Below are 24,486 nucleotides of genomic sequence, written 5' to 3' on the forward strand. Positions count from 1 at the left end.
ATCTCCCCTAGTGTCCTCTGTGGTTGGCATCTCCCCTAGTGTCCTCTGTGGTTGGCATCTCCCCTAGTGTCCTCTGTGGTTGGCATCTCCCCTAGTGTCCTCTGTGGTTGGCATCTCCCCTAGTGTCCTCTGTGGTAGGCATCTCCCCTAGTGTCCTCTGTGGTAGGCATCTCCCCTAGTGTCTTCTGTGGTAGGCATCTCCCCTAGTGTCCTCTGTGGTAAGCATCTATCTTAGTAGTACGATGACGGCTCAGGAGGCTTAGTGAATTGCAGGGATGGGCCCCATGATGTGGTGGGCCCTATAGCGGCCACTATGGCTGCTACACTGGTAGTTACACCCCACACATGAAAGGCTTAGATACAACAGTCTTGCAGACAGTTTCACACAATATTAGCATTTTATAATGTGGCTCAGCATAGTGTCACACATGCTAGGCTTAGAATATCCCACATGATAGCTGTAGCTGAGCGGACTGTATCACACAAAATGGGATTAGATACAGTAGCAGACAACACACTAATCCCCTCAGTGAAGGAGTAGCAGATGCTGGGGGTTATAATCTCCTCATATATAATGGGATTCATAAATCACGACCTCGCTGTCCTTGTGCTTAATACCCGGGATTACCCCTCTGATGACCCCTGTATTCTTGGGGTGGTTTAGTTTCGAGGTGTTGTGGCTTTGGGGGTTGTTTGGCTTTAGGGTGGTTTGGGGCGGTTTAGTTTTGGGGTGGTTTGGCTTTGGGGTGGTTTGGCCTTGGGGATGGTTTGGCTTTGGGGTGGTTTAGTATTGGTGTGGTTTGGCTTTGGGGTGGTTTGGCTTTGGGGTGGTTTGGCCTTGGGGATGGTTTGGCTTTGGGGTGGTTTAGTATTGGGGTGGTTTGGCTTTGGGGTGGTTTGGCCTTGGGGTGGTTTGGCCTTGGGGGTGGTTTAGTATTGGTGTGGTTTGGCTTTGGGGTGGTCTGGCCTTGGGGGTGGTTTGGCTTTGGGGTGGTTTAGTATTGGTGTTTTTTGGCTTTGGGGTGGTTTGGCCTTGGGGTGGATTGAGAAGGACCTCACATACAGGTGATGAGGGCTGCACGCTGCCTCTGACCTCATCCGGCGCTCACTTCCCGCACCGTCATCTGTGAGGTCGCGTTCGTCATTGTGAAAGTCGCACAAACAGGTTATTTTTACACAATGTGACCACCTTCCAGGAAGCTGAGCGTGCGTCACACTGGAGAAGGCACACAATCAAACCCCAGGTATAACACAATGAAGAACCTGGGTGATGAGATGTAGCCAGCACCACATGACAAATCATAAAATAAATCCATTAGAGACTGATGTCAGTGACTAATTCCACATTGGTGACTGGTTCTCTGTCGGTGACTAGTTCTGTGTTAGTGACTGGTTCTGTGTCGGACGCTGGGATGTCCGGGGATCAGACACCAGGGCGCGCCCATGCTGGGATGTCCGGGGATCAGACACCAGGGGGCGGCCACGCTGGGATGTTTGAGGATCAGACACCAGGGGGTGGCCACGCTGGGATGTCCAGGGATCAGACACCAGGGGGCGGTCAGGCTGGGATGTCCGGGGATCAGACACCAGGGCGCGCCCATGCTGGGATGTCCGGGGATTAGACACCAGGGGGCGGCCACGCTGGGATGTCCGGGGATCAGACACCAGGGGGCGGCCACGCTTGGATGTCCGGGGATCATACACCAGGGGGCGGCCACGCTGGGATGTCCAGGGATCAGACACCAGGGGGCGGTCAGGCTGGGATGTCCGGGGATCAGACACCAGGGCGCGCCAATGCTGGGATGTCCGGGATCAGATACCAGGGGGCGGTCACGCTGGGATGTCAGTCCTGGCATCATCCAGCTATCCCTGTATTATAGGGATGGGCGGAGGGGGGGGGGGGTTCCTCTGAAGATCATCATTCATCTCATCATCCATTTATCTCATCATCCATTCATCTCATCATCCATTCAGTCACCAGACCTTTAGCTATGAAAAATTCATGAAAAATTCCTGGAGTCCCGGAAACTCCTCAACCATAATAGCCGTGAGTTATCAGCCGGAGGGTTAACTCCTCGTGTACTGGAGCAGCCATATCTAATCTAATCCTATCCTGTGTGATACTGTCTGCTGAGCTGCTGTATCTAATCCTATCCTGTGTGATACTGTCTGCTGAGCTGCTGTATCTAATCCTATCCTGTGTGATACTGTCTGCTGAGCTGCTGTATCTAATCCTACCATGTGTGTTACTGTCTGCTGAGTAGCTGTATCTAAACCTGCCACTTGTACAGTATGTAAGTGTGCAGAGTGCTAGCTCTTGTGGTGGTACCTGGCTCTGGGGCCCATCACTATGATGTCTGCGGTTTGTAGGGCAGTCAGGGGCCCAGGGAACATTCTGTGCTGAGAACATTCCGCCACATCACAGACCCTCTTTTCTTAAGCAGATGGCGCCGACCCAGCGAGAACAATAAGGATCATTAAACTCTGGAGAGACGCACTTGTCACGCTACATCCAGGGCACAATGACCCCCCACCTTATCTATCTATCTCCTATCTATCCATCCATCCATCTATCTCCTATCTATCTATCTATCTATCTATCTATCTAATTCAAAAAAGCTTTATTGGCAGGTCCAACATTTAGCATTGCCAAAGCAAAGAGTATAATATACATAGGGGGTGGAGGAGAGGGGGTTTCATGTAAGGAGGAAGGTGGATATGGGGTAGGGGGCATGATTGGGGTATAATAGGGTGTATATTTGTGTTGTCCCACTGTGGGTGTTGCTATTCTTTACACCCCTCGCAAAAGTCTGTACTTATCTGTGATTTTTACTATGGCTGTTGTGTTACTACTGATGACCACTAGATGTCGCTATAGTGTGTAACTAAAGTCTAGAAGCTGCACGGCTGAAGTATACTAAAGGGTTACTGTTTGTCTATGCACCAGATTCTGTTGTCCAGTGGGATTTCTCCTTTCTTCTGATCTATTCTCTCTTTTATATCCTATTGCACCCTTTCCACCCAACCACAAGACACGCTAGACAGGAAGGGGAGGAGCCTCCAAGTCACAAGTTAGTTCTTAGTCAATACCCCGCATGGTAAATACCTGAAAAAGGTTGTTTACCGAAACGTGCGTTGGGGTGGGGGCAACTGTCCGGCTGGCACATCACGTCCATTTGGGTAAGGTAACACATTTTGTAGGGCCAATTTGTTGATAGAGCTGGTTTAGGGTTTGCTTTATGGTATTATACCCATGAATTGTATTTTGTCCCTTATCATCTCTCCACACATAGCCTGATAGTAGCATCCCTCATTTGTATGTTTTTCTGTTGGTTTTAATGTTTTTTCTCAGTCGCAGTTCACTGTGTATTATGATTTCTTTCAAATGTATGTGTTTTTTATGAAATAAAGTATTCTTTGTATGTTAACTAGTTATGGAGGTTCAGTTGGTTGTAACTAGAACCCAGTGACACTATACTAACACTATATCCCCTTCTCACGGAATAACACATATAGGTTGTAGTGCAGGGGAGATCTGCTATATCTCTTTTTGTATGTATAAATACCCCGCATGGGTAGAATGCAGAGCAGAGCCTTTTTACAAACTTCTTTCTAGAGGCACCACACAAGCTGTTTGATGCACTGTTAAAACCTTCAGGAGAGGAGTAGCCTACAGATTACCTCAACCCACGCCGAGGAATAGGAGTCAGTACAGTGCAGGACAGTCTCCTCAGAAAAGCCAAAGAGCTAGGAACTGATCCAGGTGGAGCAAAGTTACTAAGAAAGTGGATGAACCCCATCTCACAGCACGGGTGTATTTAGGAACTCTAACCATTCCGCTCATCCCAGGTAACGGTGTCTGGGGCCTGTGTCACCCATCAGTATGGTTCAACCAAAGCTAGTGGGCAGAAGGCGGAGTGAAGACTATAGACAAGGTCAAAATGCAGGCACAGGTTGTTTCTTCTTCTTCCTCTTATTCTACAAGTATTCTTCTATGCCCTCCATCTCCCGTCAGAGCGCATTACTAATTGGGTTGAGACTCTCACAGCATCCTCCTCTCTACTACCTCAGTACCACTTTATCAACTCTACTACATCTTGCTCAGCACTTATCCCACAGATCTGTTGGTTCTCTATATATGTATTTATTGGAACTGTATCATGTGTACTTGAAGATTTGTTGTATTCCCTGCTGCACATTTACAAAGAGTAAAGCAAGTCAACCTTATTACTTAGTCTGCGATTACTGGCTACCACCTGCACAGCACTACACCACAACCTTGGGACATTTCCCATGTCTGTGGGAGGTGGGTCCTACCAATATTCGGGAGGGTTACTACACACATCTGACCACCTGTGGCATAATCTCAAGGGACCCTGCAGCAACTCGACAGGACATCGACCACAGGGGAGAAGGATACAGCCGGCCTTTCACTACAAAAGCAGGTGCCCCATCATACCTGTGTACCTGCCAAGTAGCGGCGTCACACTTCCATCTAGCAAGTGACCGGCCGTCCCACCGCTATAACATCATCCAGGGGCTCACCACATATCAGTCCATGGTGTCTTATGATCCTCTCAGCTGTTGGCAGGCGGAGACATACTGGGCAGTTACTTCCAGGGTGGCCTCCTCTTCCCCCAGCAGAATCTGGAGTTTTCTCTGCTCATCTATGGCGGCGAAGTCCGGGATGATGGTGGAGAGTCTCTGGAAGTAGGTGACCCTGGTGGATAATGATGGAGAGTCTCTGGAAGTAGGTGACCCTGGTGGATGATGGTGGAGAGTCTCTGGAAGTAGGTGACCCTGGTGGATGAGTATTTGCTGCAGTGTAGCAAGAAGTGGGCCTCATCCTCTACGGCCCCCTGCTCACAGTGCCCGCTCATTTGTCTCTCCCGCGGCTTGTATGTCTGTCTGTGCCGCCCCCGCTCTATCTCTAGGCTGTGGGCGCTCAGTCTATAGAGGCTTAGGGTTTGCCTGGGTTTGGGGTGGTGCAGCCTTTCCAGGTATGGCGCTATGGTGTAGTCTCTCTGCAGTGACTGGTGGATGGTGAGTTTCTGCGAGTTACTTATTTCTCTCCTCCATTCCTTTGTATATTGCCCCTGGTAGCTCTCTATCACCCCCTTTTTAGGCTTTTGTCAGGGCATGTTGTGGGTTTTGGCTGGACTGATGGTGGATGCCCTGTTGGAGGGCACATTGGGCTCAGGGAGGCTTTGTGGTGATAGGAGTCTGGGCTGCTTCTCTGTATGTGCGCCCAGAATGAGAGCGCCCTCTTCTGCACCTGGAACCATAGTGGGAACCTGCCCAGCTCTGCCCGACACGCCATGTTGGAGGTACTGCGATGAACCTGGAGGAGGTACTTGCAGAAATCCAGATGAAAGGTCTCTGTTGGGGACAACAGCAGGAGGTAATCAGCGTACAGCAGGAACTTCACCTCACGGTGATGCAGGAGGAGGCCGGGTGCTGAGGAGTCCTCCAGAGCTGCAGCCAGTTCATTGATTTAGATGTTGAAGAGCGTTGGGCTCAGGCTGCAGCCCTGTCTGTCTCCTCAGGCCTGCTGGAAATTTGCCGTCCTCTTGCCGTTCACCTTCACGCTGCATTGGTTCCCAGTGTATGAGCTCTTGATGACATCATATGTCCTCCCTCCTATCCCACTCTGCAGGAGTTTCAGGAATAGGCCCGGGTGCCACACTGAGTCAAACGCCTTCCTAAAGTCTACAAAACAGAAAAAGATCTTGCCCCGTTTGGTGTTGTGGACGTGGGTCTTTATGAGGCTGTGCAGGGTGTAGATGTGGTCGGTGGTTCGGCATGAAACCGGCTTGACTTTTACTGAGGACCTGATGCTGCGTGAGGAAGGTGAGGACTCTTCTGTTGATGCCGCTGAATAGCTTCCCCAGAGTGCTGCTCACTCAGATCCCACGGTAATTTGCTGGGTCATATTTGTCCTAACTTTTATGGATGGGGGTTATGATGCCTCGGTTCCAGTCTTGTGGGAAGTGTCCGGAGCTCAGGATGAGGGTAAACAGTCCTGGAGGAAGTCCTCAAGGTGTTGGATCTTGTGGGAGAGGTAGCTTTGTTTTTTCTCTCTGAGGGTGCGCTTGTATTTTCTCTGTAAGGTGTCATAGGCTTCCCTTGCAGTCTTGTCGTTGGGGTCTCAGTGCTTCTTGCTTGAAGCTGTCCTTAGGGAGTGACGTAGGGCCTTACATTCCTTGCCAAACCATTTCTGAAACTCTTTATTAGAGGGTCTCTTGAAAGTGGTTTGTTCGAGGTCTGCTAGTTCTGCCATTGTGTACAGGATCTTGTTAAAGTCCCTCACTTTGTCAGTTTGGCTGATAGGGGTTGCTATGAAAGTTTTCGAGCATTCCTTTGATCTCTACTCGATTGGTCGAATTGGTATATTTTGTGGCAGATTGTCTGCGCCACTTGAAGGACGGACTTGTGTGGACGATCTCTTGGTGGATCTCATATACAGCAGGATCTGGTTATAGTCTGAGAGGTGTGTGTCCGGAGTGACTATGAAGGCGTTGATGTTTTTGGGGTCTGCATCTGTGATGGCATAGTCCACCACACTGTTGCCCACGTGGGGGTTTACGGTGAATCGCCCTAAGCTGTTGCCCCGATACGCCCCGGCATCGATTCAGCATTTTTTCCAGCTCTTGTTAACAGTCCTGTCATAGCTATTCCGTACTGTCTGTGTAGTAGGGGTCACCTCCTAGGATGATTGTGTTGCCATCGGAGGTAACATTGCCCTTTTCCATACCTGTCCTGGCGTTGAGGTCTCCGCAGATCAGCACCTGGCCCTGGCACTGGAATTGGGCAGCCTCATTTTGTAGGACCTCATAGATATCTGGGTTGTGGTAGGGGGACTCGGCTAGGGGGATGTATATAGCACACAGGTAGATGTATACTGTGAGGCGAGAATGGAGCTGTTTATTTCAATCCAGATGTGGTTGTCCCCCCCCCCCGGTTTGACTGCTCTCAAGTGATCTTTCAGCTCCTCCTTGTACCAGATCACTATGCCCCCTGAGCGGCGACCCTGTTTGATAGGTTTTTTTTTTCTGGGCAGGGACAGAGAATTCCTTGTAGCCCATGGGTGCCAGGGACTCATCCTCTGCCTGGGTCCATGTCTCCAAGAGGATTGGTATGTCGACTGTTTTTAGTCTTTCTTTAAAGTCTTGATCACTGTTTTTGGATCCAAAGGCTGAAGAAGTTAATCCTTGGATATTCCAGCTACTCATAATAAGGGACGTCATTGTCAGTCGCTATACCTTCTAATGAGTTAGTTTTTTTCAGCTTGTGTTAGAGGGGTCACATTAGTTTCTTACATGGTGTGCTGAGCAGGATTTTTATCTCTGCCATGCTGCTGCCCTCTGTTGTGGAGTGCTGCCATTGTGGGACCCTGTTTTCCTTCACCTCTGCCATCGCTGTGGACTGCGTCTGGGGTAGTTGCCTTCTGTGTTTCGGTGTCTGTTTGCTGGACTTTGGCTTGGTTGGGGTCTCTCTAGTACCATGTCCTTAAGTTCTTTTGCCAGTTTGCTTACTTTTTGTTTGTCCAGGTGTTTGTCGTCATACAGGTGTTGGGGTGTGATATCCCGGTGTACAGCCAGTTTAGTGTTTGGTACGGAGGAGACACTGGCGGCCAGCTCTGCATTGATCTGCTCCATTACACCGTGGGATACGTCTTGTCTTGGGAGCAGGGCAGACAGGATTATTTTTGACCTGGGGAATCTTTATTGGGTGGCTTTGGCTAGTTGTGTAAGGGCCCTATTCCACAGTAATGATAATCGGCCGGATCGGCCCCATTTGGCCCGATTCGGCCGATTATCGTGCGGTGAAATAGAGAAAACGATCATCCGATGATCGTGTCATCGGCTGATCGTTCATTTAGGGCCAGACCTAAAATCATCGTTCCCCCACCGTGCAGCGCTACGGTTGAATAGCGGTGTGCGGCGGGCGACCGACGATTTGACAGCAGCAGCAGCATCATACATTACCTGCAGGTCTTCTCCGCGCTGTCTTCATCCCCGGGTCCCGCGTGCTCTATCTTCTGAATGGCCGGTCAGCTGACGGAGCGCTCAGCCAATCACAGGCCGGGACAGCCGCGGCCTGTGATTGGCTGAGTGTGGCCTGTCAGCTGACCGGCCATTCAGAAGATAGAGCGCGCGGGACCCTGGGATGAAGACAGCGCGGAGAAGACCTGCAAGTAATGTATTACTGCTGCTGCAAGGACATCGGTAACGATGTCCTTGCAGCCCTCGCTCAACGATCATTGGACCGTGGAATATGCCCAGTAAACGAGCGGCGATCTAGCAGATCGCCGCTCGTTTACATCGTTAATCGGGCCCTCCTCGGCCCGTGGAATAGTACCCTAAGTCTTTCTGCAGTCTTCTCCTGCTGCAGGTCATTTGTGACGGTGTGTAGGATGAGGTGTTTGGGGTTAGTAAAATATGGGTTATCGATCACTTCTGCTGCTTGTGCTATTGTTGAGCAGCGGATTTTTGTGACCAGTTTTACTGGGAAGAGTCTCTGTGTGTTGAGGTACTTCCCTTTGGAGTCTATGATTAGCACGATGTCCGGACCTGGTGGTTTATTGATGTCAGGTGTTCTCTGTATCCAGGGGGTTTCTGGGGTGTCAGCTGGGTTGTTCTCCTGTGTTAGGGAGGTTCTTTGAATTTCGTCACTGTTATTTGGGGTGGGGTCCTATCTATCTACCTATTTATTTATCTCCTATCTATCTCTCTTATCAGGGCCGTTTTAATACATTGGTGGGCCCAGTGCACAGCCCTCAAGAGTGGGCCCCCCCCCTTCCCTTTGGGCACATTGTATAATGTACTGAATTTGCCCCCACACTGTATGAAGAGCCCCAATACATACAGTAGTTACCTTATAACACTATTTCCACCATACAGTGATTACATATTACATAAAAACTGCACTGAACAAAACAGAAAGATATCACCAATGATACCATAACATAATACCGCCACATCATGACCCCTAACACTACAACCCTATAACAGAGTGCAGTTACATCCAGTGACTCACCGGAGGCGTCTTCTCTGATCAGAGTCTGTCACCTTTTCTTTTTCTCTCCATCCAGCCTGGGCCACCTTGAAGTCTTCTCCTGGCTGTGAATCTTCTCTCCAAAATCTGCCAGACAAATATTTTAGGCTCCAACACATACAGTAGTTAGGTCCCTTGTACCCCTATACAGTAGTTACACCCCTCTGTACCCCTATACAGTAGTTACACCCCTCTGTGCCTCCATAGTTTTAAGGTGTCCCTGTAGTATATAGCCCCTCATGTGCTCCTCCAGTTATATACAGCCCTCCTGTGCGCTCCCCCATTAGTATATAGCCCCCCTGTGCACTCTCCCCAGTAGTATATAGCCCCCCCTGTGCTCTTCCACAATAGTATATAGCCCCCCTGTGCTCTCCCACAATAGTATATAGCCCCCCTGTGCTCTCCCCCAATAGTATATAGCCCCCCCTGTGCTCTCCCACAATAGTATATAGCCCCCCTGTGCTCTCCCACAATAGTATATAGCCCCCCGTGCTCTCCACCAATAGTATATAGCCCCCCTGTGCTCTCCAATAGTATATAGACCCCTATGCTCTCCCACAATAGTATATAGCCCCCCTGTGCTCTCCCCCAATAGTATATAGCCCCCCTGTGCTCCCCCCAAATAGTATATAGCCCCCTGTGCTCTCCCCAATAGTATATAGCCCCCCTGTGCTCTCCATAATATATAGCCCCCCTGTGCTCTCCCCCATAGTATATAGACCCCTGTGCTACTCAATAGTATATAGCTCCCTGTGCTCCCCAATAGTATATAGCTCCCCTGTGCTCCCCAATAGTATATAGCCCCCTGTGCTCCCCAATAGTATATAGCTCCCCTGTGCTCCCCCATAGTATATAGCCCCTGTGCTCCCCCATAGTATATAGCCCCCTGTGCTCCCCCATAGTATATAGCCCCATGTGCTCCCCAGTAGTATATATCCCCCTGTGCTCCCCAGTAGTATATAGCCCCCTGTGCTCCCCAGTAGTATATAGCTCCCCTGTGCTCCCCAGTAGTATATAGCTCCCCTGTGCTCCCCAGTAGTATATAGCTCCCCTGTGCTCCCCCATAGTATATAGCTTCCCTGTGCTCCCCATAGTATATAGACCCCTGTGCTCCCCAGTAGTATATAGTCCCCTGTGCTCCCCCATAGTATATAGCTCCCCTGTGCTCCCCCATAGTATATAGCTCCTCTGTGCTCCCCCATAGTATATAGACCCCTGTGCTCCCCAATAGTATATAGCCCCCTGTGCTCCCCCATAGTATATAGCTCCCCTGTGCTCCCCCATAGTATATAGCTCCCCCATAGTATATAGCTCCCCTGTGCTCCCCCATAGTATATAGCTCCCCTGTGCTCCCCCATAGTATATAGCCCCCTGTGCTCCCCCATAGTATATAGCCCCCTGTGCTCCCCCATTGTATATAGCCCCCCTGTGCTCCCCAGTAGTATATAGCCCCCTGTGCTCCCCCATAGTATATAGCCCCCTGTGCCCCCCCCCATAGTATATAGCTCCCTGTGCTCCCCCATAGTATATAGCCCCCTGTGCTCCCCAGTAGTATATAGCCCCCTGTGCTCCCCCATAGTATATAGCCCCCTGTGCTCCCCCATAGTATATAGCCCCCTGTGCTCCCCCATAGTATATAGCCCCCTGTGCTCCCCCATAGTATATAGCCCCCTGTCCTCCCCCATAGTATATAGCCCCCTGTCCTCCCCCATAGTATATTGCCCCCTGTCCTCCCCCATAGTATATAGCCCCCTGTGCCCCCCATAGTATATAGAACCCTGTGCCCCCCCCATAGTATATAGCTCCCCTGTGCTCCCCCATAGTATATAGCTCCCCCTCCCATATAACATTGAAAAAAACAAACACTTACTCACCTAGGTCCACGCGTTCCTCTTCTCTTCCCTCTTGTGGCCGCACTTCCTGCGGTCACAAGAGGCTGCACTCCCCTTACCCTCGCGCCGACGCTCCAGTGACGTCGGGCGCTAGAGGGAGAGTGCGGCCTCTTGTGACCGCAGGAAGTGCGGCCACAAGAGTGACTGACAGGGAGGGAGCCAATGGCTCTCTCTCTGTCAGTGTCGCTGCTGCTGCAGCGCTGAAGCGCCGCAGCAGCAGCGGTCGGGGGCAGCGGCGCCATGGAGGGGTAAGTAGATTACCCATCCATGGCGCTCCCTCCTGACAGGCTGGTGGCCGCAGCCCTGTGCGACCGCATTGGTCGCACATAGCAACGGCCGGCCTGCTCGGGGGGGCCCCTTTAACCAGTGGGCCCGGTGCACGTGCACCATGTGCCCTCTGGTTAAAGCGGCCCTGTCTCTTATCTCTCTATCTATCTACAAAACGAAGTTCCGCAGCACACCAGCATTAGGTGAAAAAAGTTGATATTTATTGCATGTGGCAAAAAATAACAGAGAGGATGCTGCGGCCTTTCTCCTGTCTCTATCTATCTCCTATCTATCTATCTATCTATCTATCTATTATCTATCGTGGCTCTCGGTGCCCCGGGTGTCTGGGCACAGTTCCCGGTGAGTGTGACCGCTCGGTATGTGCCCGGTGAGTGTGAGAGCGGGTGTGTGCCGCATGTTTACAGGATTACACAGCGTTTATAACTCCGGCCTTGATCCACCTGGGTGTAACCTTTTCCCTGCAGTCCCTAGTTACACCCCAGGTGGTCAAACCCATAGAGACAGCTGCCTGGGGCTTCCTGCAGGTACAACCACCCCCACCATGTGACCCCCCACTGCTGATAGTAATACAACTACCCCCACCATGTGACCCCCCCCCTACTGCTGATAGTAATACAACTACCCCCACCATGTGACACCCCCCCCCACACACACACACACACTGCTGATGGTAATACAACTACCCCCACCATGTGACATCTCCCACTGCTGATAGTGATACAACTACCCCCACCATGTGACCCTTCACTCCTGATAGTTATACAATTACCCCCACCATGTGACCCCTCCCACTCCTGATAGTTATGCAACCACCCCCACCATGTGACCCCCCCTACTGCTGATAGTAATACAACTATCCCCACCATGTGACCCCCCCCCTACTGCTGATAGTAATACAACCACCCCCACCATGTGACCCCACACACACACACACACTGCTGATGGTAATACAACTACCCCCACCATGTGACATCTCCCACTGCTGATAGTTATACAATTACCCCCACCATGTGACCCCTCCCACTCCTGATAGTGATACAACTACCCCCACCATGTGATCCCCCCACTGCTGATAGTGATACAACTACCCCCACATGTGACCCATCCCCCTCTCACTGCTGATAGTGAAACAACTACCCCCACATGTGACCCATCCCCCTCTCACTGCTGATAGTGATACAACTACCCCCACATGTGACCCATCCCCCTCTCACTGCTGATAGTGATACAACTACCCCCACATGTGACCCATCCCCCTCTCACTGCTGATAGTGAAACAACTACCCCCACATGTGACCCATCCCCCTCTCACTGCTGATAGTGATACAACTACCCCCACATGTGACCCATCCCCCTCTCACTGCTGATAGTGATACAACTACCATCACCATGTGACATCTTCCACTGCTGATAGTGATACAAGTACCCCCACCATGTGACACCCCCCACACACTGCTGATAGTGATACAAGTACCCCCACCATGTGACACCCCCCACACACTGCTGATAGTCGTACAACTACCCCCACCTCTCACACTGCTGATAGTGGTACAACTACCCCCACCATGTGACCCCCCCCCCCCCCCCACACACACACACACACACACACACTTCTGATAGTGGTAAAACTACCCTCACCATGTGACACCTCCCCCCCCCCACACACTGCAGATAGTGACCCATCCCCTCCTCCCACTGCTGATAGTGATACAACTACCCCCATCATGTGACACCCCCCCAACACACTGCTGATAGTTGTACAACTACCCCCACCATGTGACACCCCCCAACACACTGCTGATAGTCGTACACACACACACACTGCTGATAGTGGTACTACTACCCTCACCATGTGACACCTCCCCCCCTCCCACTTCTGATAGTGGTACGACTACCCCCACCATGTGACCGCCCCACATCTGATAGTAGTACAACTACCCATCCAATGTAACCCCCCCCCCACACACACACACACATGCTGTATACAGGTATAGGGGGTGTAGGTGTATGCTGTATACAGGTATAGGGGGTGGAGGTCTATTCTGTATAAAGGTAGAGGGGGTGTAGGTGTATGCTGTATACAGGTATAGGGGCAAGGGCGTATGCTGTATACAGGTATAGGGGGTGGAGGTGTATGCTGTATACAGGTATAGGGGGTGGAGGTGTATGCTGTATACAGGTATAGGGGGTGTAGGTGTATGCTGTATACAGGTATAGAGGCGGGGCGGGGGCGTATGCTGTATACAGGTATAAGGGTGGAGGTGTATGCTGTATACAGGTATAGAGGCGGGGCGGGGGCGTATGCTGTATACAGGTATAGGGGGTGGAGGTGTATGCTGTATACAGGTATAGGGGCGAGGCGTATGCTGTATACAGTTATGGGGCGGGGCGTATGCTGTATACAGGTATAGGGGGTGGAGGTGTATGCTGTATAAAGGTATAGGGGGTGTAGGCGTATGCTGTATACAGGTATAGGGGGTGTAGGTGTGTGCTGTATACAGGTATAGGGGGTGGAGGTGTATGCTGTATACAGGTATAGGGGCGGGGCGGGGGCGTATGCTGTATACAGGTATAGGGGCGGGGCGGGGCATATGCTGTATACAGGTATAGGGGGTGTAGGTGTATGCTGTATACAGGTATAGGGGGTGGAGGTGTATGCTGTATACAGGTATAGGGGGTGTAGATGTATGCTGTATACAGGTATAGGGGGTGGAGGTGTATGCTGTATACAGTTATGGGGCGGGGCGGGGCGTATGCTGTATACAGGTATAGGGGGTGGAGGTGTATGCTGTATACAGTTATAGGGGGTGGAGGTGTTAATGTGTACAGGTATAGGGGCGGAGCAGGGGCGTATGCTGTATACAGGTACAGGAGGTGTATAGGGGGCGGGGCCGCCCTGTGGGTGTCACATTCCTGCTGGGTGATGCGGTGACGTAGAGCGGCTCCCGGATGGTTTCCTGTGTGATCATCAATGTGACTCAATAAGGGAAGGAGCCGCCAGTGCCAGGTTGAGGAGGGAGACACTGCTGAGGAGGGGGACACTGCTGAGGTGAGTGCCAGGCTGAGGAGGGGGAAACTGCTGAGGAGAGGGACACTGCTGAGGTGAGTGCCAGGCTGAGGAGGGGGAAACTGCTGAGGAGAGGGACACTGCTGAGGTGAGTGCCAGGCTGAGGAGGGGGAAACTGCTGAGGAGGGGGACACTGCTGAGGAGAGGGACACTTCTGAGGTGAGTGCCAGGCTGAGGAGGGGGAAACTGCTGAGGTGAGTGCCAGGCTGAGGAGGGGGACACTGCTGAGGGGGGGGACACTGCTGAGGTGAGTGCCAGGCTGAGGAGGGGGACACTGCTGAGGAGGGGGACACTGCTGAGGTGAGTGCCAGGCTGAGGAGGGGGACACTGCTGAGGAGGGGGACACTGCTGAGGTGAGTGCCAGGCTGAGGAGGGGGACACTGCTGAGGAGGGGGACACTGCTGAGGTGAGTGCCAGGCTGAGGAGGGGGACACTGCTGAGGAGGGGGACACTGCTGAGGTGAGTGCCAGGCTGAGGAGGGGGACACTGCTGAGGAGGGGGACACTGCTGAGGTGAGTGCCAGGCTGAGGAGGGGGACACTGCTGAGGTGAGTGCCAGGCTGAGGAGGGGGAAACTGCTGAGGTGAGTGCCAGGCTGAGGAGGGGGACACTGCTGAGGTGAGTGCCAGGCTGAGGAGGGGGAAACTGCTGAGGTGAGTGCCAGGCTGAGGAGGGGGAAACTGCTGAGGTGAGTGCCAGGCTGAGGAGGGGGACACTGCTGAGGTGAGTGCCAGGCTGAGGAGGGGGAAACTGCTGAGGTGAGTGCCAGGCTGAGGAGGGGGAAACTGCTGAGGTGAGTGCCAGGCTGAGGAAGGGGAAACTGCTGAGGTGAGTGCCAGGCTGAGGAGGGGGACACTGCTGAGGTGAGTGCCAGGCTGAGGAGGACACTGCTGAGGTGAGTGCCAGGCTGAGGAGGGGGACACTGCTGAGGAGGGGGGACACTGCTGGGGTGTCAGGCTGAGGAGGGGGGACACTGCTGGGGTGTCAGGCTGAGGAGGGGGGACACTGCTGAGGAGGGGGACACTGCTGAGGTGAGTGCCAGGTTGAGGAGGGGGACACTGCTGAGGAGGGGGGACACTGCTGGGGTGTCAGGCTGAGGAGGGGGGACACTGCTGGGGTGTCAGGCTAAGGAGAGAGGACACTGCTGAGGTGAGTGCCAGGCTGAGGAGGGGGACACTGCTGAGGAGGAGGGAGACACTGCTGAGGAGGAGGGAGACACTGCTGAGGAGGGGGGGGGACACTGCTGAGGAGGGGGGGGGGACACTGCTGAGGTGTCAGGCTGAGGTGGGGGCACTGCTGAGGTGTCAGGCTGAGGAGGGGGCACTGCTGAGGTGTCAGGCTGAGGAGGGGGCACTGCTGAGGAGGGGGGCACTGCTGAGGTGTCAGGCTAAGGTGGGGGCACTGCTGAGGTGTCAGGCTGAGGAGGGGGCACTGCTGAGGTGTAAGGCTGAGGAGGGGACACTGCTGAGGTGTCAGGCTGAGGAGGGGACACTGCTGAGGTGTCAGGCTGAGGAGGGGACACTGCTGAGGTGTCAGGCTGAGGAGGGGACACTGCTGAGGTGTCAGGCTGAGGTGGGGGGCACTGCTGAGGTGTCAGGCTGAGGTGGGGGGCACTGCTGAGGTGTCAGGCTGAGGTGGGGGCACTGCTGAGGTGTCAGGCTGAGGAGGGGGCACTGCTGAGGTGTCAGGCTGAGGTGGGGGCACTGCTGAGGTGTCAGGCTGAGGTGGGGGGCACTGCTGAGGTGTCAGGCTGAGGTGGGGGGCACTGCTGAGGTGTCAGGCTGAGGTGGAGGCACTGCTGAGGTGTCAGGCTGAGGTGGGGGGCACTGCTGAGGTGTCAGGCTGAGGAGGGGGCACTGCTGAGGTGGGGCACTGCTGAGGTGTCAGGCTGAGGAGGGGGCACTGCTGAGGTGTGAGGCTGAGGAGGGGGCACTGCTGAGGAGGGGGCACTGCTGAGGTGTCAGGCTGAGGTGGGGGCACTGCTGAGGTGTCAGGCTGAGGAGGGGGCACTACTGAGGTGTCAGGCTGAGGAGGGGACACTGCTGAGGTGTCAGGCTGAGGAGGGGGACACTGCTGAGGAGGAGGGAGACACTGCTGAGGAGGAGGGAGACACTGCTGAGGAGGGGGGGGGACACTGCTGAGGAGGGGGGGGGGGACACTGCTGAGGTGTCAGGCTGAGGTGGGGGCACTGCTGAGGTGTCAGGCTGAGGAGGGGGCACTGCTGAGGTGTCAGGCTGAGGAGGGGGCACTGCTGAGGAGGGGGGCACTGCTGAGGTGTCAGGCTAAGGTGGGGGCACTGCTGAGGTGTCAGGCTGAGGAGGGGGCACTGCTGAGGTGTCAGGCTGAGGAGGGGACACTGCTGAGGTGTCAGGCTGAGGAGGGGACACTGCTGAGGTGTCAGGCTGAGGAGGGGACACTGCTGAGGTGTCAGGCTGAGGTGGGGGGCACTGCTGAGGTGTCAGGCTGAGGTGGGGGGCACTGCTGAGGTGTCAGGCTGAGGTGGGGGGCACTGCTGAGGTGTCAGGCTGAGGTGGGGGCACTGCTGAGGTGTCAGGCTGAGGTGGGGGCACTGCTGAGGTGTCAGGCTGAGGTGGGGGCACTGCTGAGGTGTCAGGCTGAGGTGGGGGGCACTGCTGAGGTGTCAGGCTGAGGTGGGGGGCACTGCTGAGGTGTCAGGCTGAGGTGGAGGCACTGCTGAGGTGTCAGGCTGAGGTGGGGGGCACTGCTGAGGTGTCAGGCTGAGGAGGGGGCACTGCTGAGGTGTCAGGCTGAGGTGGAGGCACTGCTGAGGTGTCAGGCTGAGGTGGGGGGCACTGCTGAGGTGTCAGGCTGAGGAGGGGGCACTGCTGAGGTGTCAGGCTGAGGAGGGGGCACTGCTGAGGTGTGAGGCTGAGGAGGGGGCACTGCTGAGGAGGGGGCACTGCTGAGGTGTCAGGCTGAGGTGGGGGCACTGCTGAGGTGTCAGGCTGAGGTGGGGGCACTGCTGAGGTGTCAGGCTGAGGAGGGGGCACTGCTGAGGTGTCAGGCTGAGGAGGGGGCACTGCTGAGGTGTCAGGCTGAGGTGGGGGCACTGCTGAGGTGTCAGGCTGAGGTGGGGGCACTGCTGAGGTGTCAGGCTGAGGAGGGGACACTGCTGAGGTGTCAGGCTGAGGAGGGGGCACTGCTGAGGTGTCAGGCTGAGGAGGGGACACTGCTGAGGTGTCAGGCTGAGGAGGGGGCACTGCTGAGGTGTCAGGCTGAGGAGGGGACACTGCTGAGGTGTCAGGCTGAGGAGGGGGCACTGCTGAGGTGTCAGGCTGAGGTGGGGGCACTGCTGAGGTGTTAGGCTGAGGAGGAGGGGGACACTGCTGAGGTGTCAGGCTGAGGTGGGGGCACTGCTGAGGTGTCAGGCTGAGGTGGGGACACTGCTGGGGTGTCAGGCTCAGGTGGGGACACTGCTGAGGTGTGAGGCTGAGGAGGGGGACTCCCTCTGACTACCCCCCTATACCGGGCTCCTCATGTATAGGTCCCTGTAAGTCTTGCTGTTTCCGCCGGGTGGCTCCGCCCCTGTAAATAGTGCGGGTTTACCACAAGTGGCTGACCTGTCCGTGTTGCCCGAGGTGACCAATCAGAGCTCAGCTTTCATTTTCCTAATGCAGGAGCTGAGCTATGATTGGTTGCTACGGGCAACAGACCTTTTTAATGTATTCCTGTCCCTTTGGATCCTCTGGGGTAGATTCATCAGGCCTGGCGCAGTTACCATAGCATCCAATCAGGTTGCTGCTTTCATAAACCTTGTCTTAAATAATAGAAGCTGTGATGTGATTGGTTGCTGCCCCCTGTGTGTGGTATCGGGCGCTCAGGGGGTTGCTCCGTGCTGGGTGCTGTTTGGCTGCGGTCCCTTTAAGAATCACAGCTCAGAGGCAGAGCTGTCGGGACTTGCAGCACATCGCGCTTCCTCATTCCTCCTCAGTCACACGGAGCGGCAGAAGAGGGTGAGTACCGCGGGTGTACCCCAGCCCGACTGCCGGCCACAGCGCCCCCTGCGGGCCTGACCCCTGCACCCCCACACTACCGGAGCATGATGGGAGGTAACCCGGCACTAACCCTGCAGACTATTACACCTCCCCAGATCTGCAGAACATCGCTCTGTCCTCTCCTCCTGATACATAGTGATATATTCTGCAGATTATTACACCCCTAATACATAGTGATATATTCTGCAGAGTATTATACACCTGACCTCCCCAGATCTGCAGAACATTGCTCTGTCCTCTCCTCCTGTAACATAGTGATATATTCTGCAGAGTATTACACCTGACCTCTCTACAGATCTGCAGAACATCGCTCTGTCCTCTCCTCCTGATACATAGTGATATATCCTGCAGATTATTACACCCCTGACCTCTCTACAGATCTGCAGAACATCGCTCTGTCCTCTGTTCCTGATACATAGTGATATATTCTGCAGATTATTACACCCGATACATAATGATATATTCTGCAGAGTATTACACCTGACCTCTCTACAGAACATCGCTCTGTCCTCTGTACCTCCTGATACATAGTGATATATCATGCAGATTATTACACCCCTGACCTGCAGAACATCGCTCTGTCCTCTCCTCCTGATACATAGTGATATATCCTGCAGATTATTACACCCCTGACCTCTCTACAGATCTGCAGAACATCGCTCTGTCCTCTCCTCCTCCTGATACATAGTGATATATCCTGCAGATTATTACACCCCTGACCTCTCTACAGATCTGCAGAACATCGCTCTGTCCTCTCCTCCTGATACATAGTGATATATCCTGCAGATTATTACACCCCTGACCTCTCTACAGATCTGCAGAACATCGCTCTGTCCTCTGTTCCTGATACATAGTGATATATTCTGCAGATTATTACACCCGATACATAATGATATATTCTGCAGAGTATTACACCTGACCTCTCTACAGAACATCGCTCTGTCCTCTGTACCTCCTGATACATAGTGATATATCATGCAGATTATTACACCCCTGACCTGCAGAACATCGCTCTGTCCTCTCCTCCTGATACATAGTGATATATCCTGCAGATTATTACACCCCTGACCTCTCTACAGATCTGCAGAACATCGCTCTGTCCTCTCCTCCTCCTGATACATAGTGATATATCCTGCAGATTATTACACCCCTGACCTCTCTACAGATCTGCAGAACATGGCTCTGTCCTCTCCTCCTGTTACATAGTGATATATCCTGCAGATTATTACACCCCTGACCTCTCTACAGATATGCAGAACATCGCTCTCTCCTCTCCTCCTGATACATAGTGATATATCCTGCAGATTATTACCCCCCCCTGACCTTTCTACAGACCTGCAGAACATGGCTCTGTCCTCTCCTCCTGTTACATAGTGATATATCCTGCAGATTATTACACCCCTGACCTCTCTACAGATATGCAGAACATCGCTCTCTCCTCTCCTCCTGATACATAGTGATATATCCTGCAGATTATTACCCCACTGACCTCTCTACAGATCTGCAGAACATCGCTCTGTCCTCTCCTCCTCATACATAGTGATATATCCTGCAGAGTATTACACCCCTGACCTCTACAGACCTGCAGAACATTGCTCTGTCCTCTCCTCCTGATACATAGTGATATATCCTGCAGATTATTACCCCCCTGACCTCTCTACAGATCTGCAGAACATTGCTCTGTCCTCTCCTCCTGATACATAGTGATATATCCTGCAGATTATTACACTCCTGACCTGTAGAACATTGCTCTGTCCTCACTACCTCCTGATACATAGTGATATATCCTGCAGATTATTACACCCCTGACCTCTCTACAGATCTGCAGAACATCACTCTGTCCTCTCTTCTTGACAGATACATAGTGATATATCCTGCAGATTATTACACCGGTGACCTGCAGAACATCGCTCTGTCCTCTTATCCTGCCAGATACATAGCAATCTGCAGAGCATTGCTCCCCATGTGTCCGTCTCCCTGACCTTCATGCTGTTATCTATAGATCAGTCTCCTCTGATGTCTCTGACTCCCAGGACGTTGTGTGATCTCAAGGTTCTCTGTCCCTCTGTGCAGTGATATATGGGAAAGCCGAGTGACCTGTATATAGTGATGGTAGTGACCTGTATATAGTGATGGTAGTGACCTGTATATAGTGATATGTGACCTGTATATAGTGATGGTAGTGCCCTGTATATAGTGATATGTGACCTGTATATAGTGATGGTAGTGACCTGTATATAATAGTGATGGTAGTGACCTGTATATAGTGATGATAGTGACCTGTATATAGTGATGGTAGTGACCTGTATATAGTGATATGTGACCTGTATATAGTGACCTGTATATAGTGATGGTAGTGACCTGTATATAGTGATGGTAGTGACCTGTATATAGTGATATGTGACCTGTATATAGTGATATGTGACCTGTATATAGTGACCTGTATATAGTGATGATAGTGACCTGTATATAGTGATGGTAGTGACCTGTATATAGTGATGGTAGTGACCTGTATATAGTGATGATAGTGACCTGTATATAGTGACCTGTATATAGTGATGGTAGTGACCTGTATATAGTGATATGTGACCTGTATATAGTGATGGTAGTGACCTGTATATAGTGATGGTAGTGACCTGTATATAGTGATGGTAGTGACCTGTATATAGTGATGATAGTGACCTGTATATAGTGATGGTAGTGACCTGTATATAGTGATATGTGACCTGTATATAGTGATGGTAGTGACCTGTATATAGTGACCTGTATATAGTGATGGTAGTGACCTGTATATAATAGTGATGGTAGTGACCTGTATATAGTGATGGTAGTGACCTGTATATAGTAGTGACCTGTATATAGTGATGGTAGTGACCTGTATATAGTGATGGTAGTGACCTGTATATAGTGATGGTAGTGACCTGTATATAGTGATGATAGTGACCTGTATATAGTGATGGTAGTGACCTGTATATAGTGATGATAGTGACCTGTATATAGTGATGGTAGTGACCTGTATATAGTGATATGTGACCTGTATATAGTGATGGTAGTGACCTGTATATAGTGACCTGTATATAGTGATGGTAGTGACCTGTATATAATAGTGATGGTAGTGACCTGTATATAGTGATGGTAGTGACCTGTATATAGTGATGGTAGTGACCTGTATATAGTGATGATAGTGACCTGTATATAGTGATGGTAGTGACCTGTATATAGTGATGATAGTGACCTGTATATAGTGATGGTAGTGACCTGTATATAGTGGTGGTAGTGACCTGTATATAATAGTGACCTGTATATAGTGATGATAGTGACCTGTATATAGTGATGGTAGTGACCTGTATATAGTGATGGTAGTGACCTGTATATAGTGATGATAGTGACCTGTATATAGTGATGATAGTGACCTGTATATAGTGATGATAGTGACCTGTATATAGTGACCTGTATATAGTGATGATAGTGACCTGTATATAGTGATGATAGTGACCTGTATATAGTGATGGTAGTGACCTGTATATAGTGACCTGTATATAGAGATGATAGTGACCTGTATATAGTGACCTGTATATAGTGATACTAGTGACCTATATATTATAGTGACCTCTATATAGTGATGATAGTGACCTGTATATAGTGATTGTAGTGACCTGTATATAGTGACCTGTATATAGTGACCTGTATATAATAGTGACCTGTATATAGTGATGGTAGTGACCTGTATATAGTAATGGTAGTGACCTGTATATAGTGATGGTAGTGACCTGTATATAGTAATGGTAGTGACCTGTATATAGTGATGGTAGTGACCTGTATATTGTGATGGTAGTGACCTGTATATAATAGTGACCTGTATATAGTGATGGTAGTGACCTGTATATAGTGATGATAGTGCCCTGTATATAGTGATGGTAGTGACCTGTATATAGTGATGATAGTGCCCTGTATATAGTGATGATAGTGACCTGTATATAGTGATGATAGTGACCTGTATATAGTGATGGTAGTGACCTGTATATAGTGATGGTAGTGACCTGTATATAATAGTGACCTGTATATAGTGATGGTAGTGACCTGTATATAGTAGTGACCTGTATATAGTGATGGTAGTGACCTGTATATAGTGATGATAGTGACCTGTATATAGTGATGATAGTGACCTGTATATAGTGATGGTAGTGACCTGTATATAGTGATGATAGTGCCCTGTATATAGTGATGATAGTGACCTGTATATAGCGATGATAGTGACCTGTATATAGTGATGGTAGTGACCTGTATATAATAGTGATGGTAGTGACCTGTATATAGTGATGGTAGTGACCTGTATATAATAGTGACCTGTATATAGTGATGGTAGTGACCTGTATATAATAGTGACCTGTATATAGTGATGGTAGTGACCTGTATATAGTGATGATAGTGACCTGTATATAGTGATGGTAGTGACCTGTATATAGTGATGATAGTGACCTGTATATAGTGATGGTAGTGACCTGTATATAGTGATGGTAGTGACCTGTATATAGTGATGATAGTGACCTGTATATAGTGATGGTAGTGACCTGTATATAGTAGTGACCTGTATATAGTGATGGTAGTGACCTGTATATAGTGATGGTAGTGACCTGTATATAGTGATGATAGTGACCTGTATATAGTGATGGTAGTGACCTGTATATAATAGTGACCTGTATATAGTGATGGTAGTGACCTGTATATAGTAGTGACCTGTATATAGTGATACAAGTGACTTTTATATAATAGTGACCTATATAGACTCTGCACACAGTACTCCTTCTCCAGTCCTGTATGTATAGACTCTGCACAGTACTCCTTCTCCAGTCCTATATGTATAGACTCTGCACAGTACTCCTTCTCTAGTCCTGTATGTATAGACTCTGCACAGTACTCCTTCTCTAGTCCTGTATGTATAGACTCTGCACAGTACTCCTTCTCCAGTCCTGTATGTATAGACTCTGCACAGTACACCTTCTCCAGTCCTGTATGTATAGACTCTGCACAGTACTCCTTCTCCAGTCCTGTATGTATAGACTCTGCACAGTACTCCTTCTCCAGTCCTGTATGTATAGACTCTGCACAGTACTCCTTCTCTAGTCCTGTATGTATAGACTCTGCACAGTACTCCTTCTCCAGTCCTGTATGTATAGACTCTGCACAGTACTCCTTCTCCAGTCCTGAATGTATAGACTCTGCACAGTACTCCTTCTCCAGTCCTATATGTATAGACTCTGCACAGTACTCCTTCTCCAGTCCTGTATGTATAGACTCTGCACAGTACTCCTTCTCCAGTCCTGTATGTATAGACTCTGCACAGTACTCCTTCTCCAGTCCTGTATGTATAAACTCTGCACAGTACTCCTTCTCTAGTCCTGTATGTATAGACTCTGCACAGTACTCCTTCTCCAGTCCTGTATGTATAAACTCTGCACAGTACTCCTTCTCTAGTCCTGAATGTATAAACTATGCACAGTACCACTTCTGTACTCGGTAACAATCCTCCCTTTGTCTTACACAACTCCCGACCTCATTTACACAACCAAAATTTGTTGGCACACACAGGGGGCGACAGTGAGCGCATAGGAGGCTCCCCTGAGGGTTGTAAGGAATGACAGGTGCAGAGGCGGGGATACTGTGCGTGCTCACTACTACCTCCTGCACACAACACCTGGGATATTTGTATTATTTGAAAGGCAAATATTTATATTGTGTCCGACTCCTGAGCGACAAAGAGACCGATGAAAAACACTGAGCGCCAACGGCACCGATCCACCAACCCTGGCCACACTGCACAGTACCACTGCCTGTCATCTGTATGGACAATGCACAGTACTACTTCTCCCATCCTGTATGCTGCGTGTAATCCTCAGTATATATACACAGTGCACAGTACCACTTCTCCTGTCCTGTATACTGGGTATAATCCTCGGTATATATACACAATGCACAGTACCACTTCTCCTGTCCTGTATACTGGGTATAATCCTCGGTATATATACACAATGCACAGTACCACTTCTCCTGTCCTGTATGCTGGGTGTAATCCTCAGTATATATATATATATATGTATATATATATATATATATATACACACAGTGCCACTTCTCCTGTATTATGGATTCTCCTTGGTTCATCACTC

General features: G+C 50.9%; 1 protein-coding gene across 10 annotated transcripts in view; it reads left to right on the forward strand.

Moving 5' to 3' along the window:
* The window catches only part of SEMA4A (semaphorin 4A), a 66,530-nt gene that overhangs the window by 18,179 nt on the left and 23,865 nt on the right, over positions 1–24,486 (forward strand). Inside the window, exon 1 of one of the 10 annotated variants that reach the window (XM_069950023.1) lies at positions 5,769–5,850. The exons of 2 other annotated variants lie outside the window; for them this stretch is intronic. The gene's annotated coding sequence lies outside the window, so the exon portion shown is untranslated. Of the gene's footprint in view, positions 1–5,768; positions 5,851–14,168; positions 14,287–14,364; positions 14,393–15,312; positions 15,335–17,634; positions 17,656–17,735; positions 17,746–18,130; positions 18,278–18,300; positions 18,374–24,486 lie in introns of those variants that run through there. 7 more of the 10 variants (XM_069950022.1, XM_069950026.1, XM_069950025.1 and 4 more) reach the window with 7 other exon arrangements.

The sequence above is a fragment of the Dendropsophus ebraccatus genome, chromosome 13 (assembly GCF_027789765.1).
Source record: "Dendropsophus ebraccatus isolate aDenEbr1 chromosome 13, aDenEbr1.pat, whole genome shotgun sequence".
In the NCBI taxonomy this organism is placed as follows: domain Eukaryota; kingdom Metazoa; phylum Chordata; class Amphibia; order Anura; family Hylidae; genus Dendropsophus; species Dendropsophus ebraccatus.